This window comes from Priapulus caudatus, unplaced genomic scaffold (genome assembly GCF_000485595.1).
Source record: "Priapulus caudatus unplaced genomic scaffold, Priapulus_caudatus-5.0.1 Scaffold1031, whole genome shotgun sequence".
Classification (NCBI taxonomy): Eukaryota; Metazoa; Priapulida; class Priapulimorpha; order Priapulimorphida; family Priapulidae; genus Priapulus; species Priapulus caudatus.
In genome coordinates this window covers 29,998-35,120 of record NW_014578092.1, presented here as the reverse complement: position 1 = coordinate 35,120, position 5,123 = coordinate 29,998, and the positions used below count along the sequence as shown (strand labels likewise).

Here is a 5,123-nt window from a genome sequence, read left to right as displayed (position 1 = left end):
AAACACGCAACCACAGGCTAAGGGGCAACCACAGTCCTCCCCCACCTGCACGCTCGCACTAATCCGGATCCAATTAATTATTTAATTAATTAATTTGTTAATGAAATTTTTTAAAAATTTAATTTCCACTTAATTAATTAATTAATTAATAAAAAATTTCACATTGAGAGAATTCAGCTGTCTTGGCGGAGGTCTGTGCTCTCCGAGTGCTCTAGTTTTTTATATACTACACTGCGTACGACGTCGTACGTACGCGCGTACACATTGTATCAGGAGTGTATAATATTACTCGCTCGAAACAATGTTACATAATCAACTATAATACGCACCCATGATTGTATTACACTGTGCGTGTGCGTTATTGTAGATATGATGTCGATCTAGCAGCAGCAGCTATCGATGGCGAGGACGATAACGTAGCTATTCGTGGCGTACAACGATTCTTTTAAGATGTGAAATTAGATCACATTCGTCATTATTCTCTCATCGATCGGTATGCGGTACCCAGCGAAAGCACATTTCGTCGACAACTAAGGGCGCAGATATGAGAGTAAACATGCGTGGAATGGTATTGAGAGTTTCTACGACGAAAAAGCTTCTGAAAACGCTGCCTATTGCATACCGGGGTTCATACGTTATAACTGAAGTTGGACCAATTTTCCAACCAATTATTGCCGTGCTATGTACTACGGTCGTGTGCTAGCTATTGTAAGACGGCGTGCGTGTACGCGCATAGGATCAAGAGTACATAATAGAGAATGTATCTCTATTATGTACTCTTGATAGGATGTGGCACGATCGGTTCTAAGCTCCGGTATTCACTCTCACTCTCACACGGCCGTTCGCATCGCCTAATCAAGCCACTATTCGCTTTGCGATCGTCTAAAAAGTTATCTATATTAGCAGGGCTTCGCCCGAACGAAACTAATAACATCTGCGAGGAATCTCTGGAAAGGAAAAGCGTTTGCACACGAATTTAGAATGCCGAAATCACGCAATTTACAGAGCGGAAACGCGTCGATACAACCATGTTTGATTAGATACCTTAGTCTAACTGTGCCCTAGCCCGACCATGCTACGAGACTAACGTCAACACACACACAGACACACAGACACACACAGACACACACACACACACACACACACACACACACACACACACGGAATAATGATGGATCATAAGGTACTAGGGGGTGTCGCTAAGGGGTAATGGTGTATAGCCGTTAGGCTAAGATAAATATACTAAAGGGCGTAGTCCTGGCATGTATAACTGCTGTAGGGTAATTGAACATTCGAGCGCGCAGCCGCATTACGGCGTGCGTACGAGGTAGAGTAGACATAATGAGGTAGGCATTAAAGCGTAGGGGTGAGGGTAGGCAACTCTTTAGGCTTGGTTCGGCATTAGATAGATAGGATAGGAATAAATGGGTGGTAGGTAGGCCTAGGTAGGCTAGGAAGGTTAGTAAGGTAGGTAGGTAGGTAGGTAGGTAGGTAGGTAAGGTAGGTAGGTAGATAGGTAGTGAGGTAGAGTAGGTAGTAGGTAGGTAGGTTAGGTAAGTTAGGTAGTAGGAATAGGGTGTAGGTAGGGTAGGTACGTATGTATAGCCTATGTATGATATTGTAAGTAGGTAGGTAGGTTAGCGTAGGTTAAGGGTAGGCTAGGTTTAGGTAGGTAAGGTGGTAGGTCAATAGTAGGTAGGTAGGTAGTAAGTGTAGCGTAGGTAGGTAGGTAGGTAGGTAGGTAGGTAGGTAGGTAGTAGGCTAGCTAGGCTAGGTAGCGTTAGGTAAGGGTAGGTAGGATAAGGTAGGATAGGATAGGTAGGTTAGGTAGGTAGGTAGGTAAGGTAGGTAGGGTAGGGTATGGTAGGCTAAGGCTAAGTTAGGGTAAGGGTATGTAGGGTAGGTAGGTAGGCTAGAGGTAGGGTAGCGTAAGGCTATAGGTTAGTAGGTAGTAGGCTAGGTTAAGGCTATAGGTCGGTAGGTAGGTAGGTCACACACAACACCACCAGCGTAGGTAGGTTAGTAGGGTAGGTAGTAGGTAGGCTAGGTAGGTAGGTACGGCGTAGGTAGGCTAGGTAGTAGGTAGGTCGATAGGGCTAGGTAGCGTAGGTAGGTAGGTAGGTAGGTGAGGTTTAGGTAGGTAGGGTAGTAGGTAGGGTAGGGGTAGGTAAGGTAAGGTAGAATAGATAGATATGGTAGGTATAGCGGTTTGGTAGGTAGCGTAGGGTAGTAGGTAGGTAGGTAGTAGTAGGTAGGTATAGGCAGGTAGTATGGTAGGTAGGGTAGGCGGTAGGTAGTATGGGTAAGGTAGGTTAGCGTAGGTAGGGTAGAGGTAGGTAGGTAGGTAGGTAGGTTAGGTTAGTAGTAGGTAAGGTAGGTAGGTAGGGGTAGAGTTAGATAGGTGAGGTATAAGGTTGGTAGGTAGTAGCTAGGTAGGCTAGGTAGGTTAGGTAGGATAGGTAGTAGGCTAGGTCAGGTAGGCTAGGTAGGTAGGTAGGTAGGAATAGGATAGGTAGGTAGGGTAGGTCTAGGTCGTAGGTAGGTGTAGGTAGGTACGTAGGTAGGGTAGGATAGGTAGGTGAGGTAGGTAGGCATAGGTATGTAATGTATTGATGCCTATGTTAGGTAGGTAGGTAGGTAGGGTAGGTAGGTAGGTAGGATAAGGTAGGTAGGATAGGTAGGATAGTAAGTAGGTAGGTAGGTAGCTAGGTAGGTAGTAAGGTAGTGGGTAGGTAGTAGGCGTTAGTAGGGTAGGTAGCTAGGTAGGTAGTTAGGTAGGTAGGCTTAGGTAGGTTAGGTAGGCCTAAGGCTAGGCTAGGTAGGTAGGTAGGTAGGCCTAGGGTAGGTTAGCTAGGTAAGTAGGTAGGATAGGTAGGGGTGTAGTAGGCGATAGGGAGGTAGGTAGGTAGGTTTAGGTAGGTAGTTAGTGTAGGTAGGCTAGGTAGGTTAGGTGTAGGTAGGAGGCTAGGTAGGTAGGCTTAGGTAGGTAGCGTAGGCGTAGCTAGGCTAGGCTAGGCAGGTAAGGTAGGTTAGGGTAGGTAGGCTAGGTAGGGTAGGTATGGGTAGGGTCGAAGGGCGACGTAGGTTTAAAGGTAGGTAGGTACGGCTAGGTAGGTAGGAGGTCGGTAGGAGGTAGGTAGAGGTAGGGTAGAGTAGGCCATAAGGTAGGTAGGTAGGTAGGTATGGTAGGTTAGGCTAGGTAGGCCTAGGTAGTAGGTGGTCAGGGAGGTAGCTAGGGTAAGAAAAAAGGGTAGGTAAGGTAGCGCTTAGTAGTAGGCGTAGGAGGTAGGTACGCTAGGTAGGTAAGTAGGTAGGTATAGGTAGTAGGTAGGTAGGGCTCCGTAGCGTGTAGGCTAGGGTAGGTCTAGGTAGTAGGCGCGCCTAGGTAGGTAGGTAGGGTAGGCTGGGGTAGGCTAGGCTAGGTAGGTAGGGTAGGAGGTAGGCCTATGGTAGGGTTAGTAGGGTAGGGCTAGCTAGGGGTAGTAGGTAAGGTAGGATAGGTATGTAGGTAGGTAGGTAGGTAGCGGGCGTAGGTAGGTAGGGTAGGTAGGTAGGTTTACGGTAGGGTAGGGAGGTGAGTTAGGTAGGCATAGTAGGGTAGGTAGGGTAGAATTCGGTAGGTAAGGGGTAGGTAGTAAGGCTAGTAGTATAAGGTAGGTGTAGTTAGGTAGGTAGCTAGGTAGGCTAGGTAGGTAAGGCTACAGGAGGCTAGGTAGGTAGGTGTAGGTAAGGCTAGGCTAGGGTACGGGTAGGTAGGGCCTAGGTAGGTAAGGTAGTAAGTAGGTAGGCATAGTAGGTAGGGTAAGGGTAGGTAGGTAGGTAGCTAGGTAGGTAGGTAAGTAGGGTAGTAGGTAGGTAGGTAGGTAGGTAAGGTAAGGTAAGGTAGGGTAGGTTAGGTAGGTAGTAGGTAGGTAGCTAGTAGGTAGGGTAGGTAGTTAGGTAGGTAGGCGCTACGGTAGGTAGGATAGGTAGGCTAGGTAAAGGATAGCGTAGGTAGGTAGGTAGGTAGGTAGGCTAGTAGTAGTAGGTAAGAAGGGCCGTAGGCTAGGTAGGTAAGGTAGGCCTAGGTAGGCGTAGGTGGTATGGTAGGTAGTTAGTAGCTAGGTAGGTAGGTGAGGTTAGGTAGGTAGTAGTGGTAGTAGGGTAGGTAGGCTAGGCGTAGGTAAGGTAGTGAGGTAGGGTAGGGTAGGTAGGGTCAGTAGTAGGTGTAGGTAGGTAGGCTAGTAGGTAGTTAGCTAGCGTAGTAGCTAAGTAGGCTAGGTAGCGCTAGTGGATAGGGTAAGGTAGGTTAGCGTAGTAGGTAGTAGGTATAGGGGCTAGTAGGTAGGTAGGGTAGGTAGCTAAGGGTAGGCTAGGTGTAGGTAGGTAGGTAGGCATAGGTAGGGTAGGCCGTAGGTTAGGTGGAGTAGGTAGTAGGTAGGTAGCTAGCTAGGCTAGTAGGTAGTAGGCGTTAGGTAGTTAGGTAGGTAGGCTAGGGTAGGCGGTAGGTAGGTAGGCTTAGGATAGGTCTCAGGATAGGTCTAGGGTAGGTAGGTAGGTAGGGTAAGTAGGTAGGTAGTAGTAGGTAGGTATGGTAGAGCTAGCGTAGGGTAGGTAGGTAGTAGGTAGGTAGGTAGGTAGTAGGTAGGTTAGGTAGGTAGGTAGTAGGTAGGTAGTGTAGGTTAGGTAGGGTAGGCAGTAGGTAGGTAGTGGTAAGGCGGTAGGTAGGTAGGTAGGTAGAGTAGGTAGGTAGGTAGGTCTAGGTTAGTATGGTAGGTATGCTAGGTAGGTAAGGTAAGGTAGATAGGTAGGTAGGTAGAGTAGGTAGGTTAGTAGGTGAGTAGGTAGGTAGGCTAGGTAGGTAAGTAGGCAGGTAAGTAGTAGGTAGTAGGTAGGTAGGTAGTAGGTAGGTAGGTAGTAGAAGGTAGTAAGGTAGGTAAGGTAGGTAGGTGGTAGGTAGGTTAGGTAGGTAGGTAGGTAGGTAGGTAGGTAGGTAGTAGTTAGTAAGTAGTAGTAGCGTTAGGAGGTAGGTAGTAGTAGGTAAGGAGTAGGTAGGATAGGTAGGTAGGTAGGTAGCTAGGTAGTAGGTAGGTAGGCTAGGTAGGTAGGTAGGTTAGGTAGGTAGGTAGGTAGGTTAGGAAGGC

At 47.6% G+C, this 5,123-nt stretch overlaps 1 long non-coding RNA gene across 1 annotated transcript in view; it reads right to left on the bottom strand.

The window, feature by feature from the left end:
* LOC106815054 overlaps window positions 1-5,123 on the bottom strand; it is a 24,094-nt gene that overhangs the window by 249 nt on the left and 18,722 nt on the right. The gene's annotated exons all lie outside the window — the stretch shown is intronic.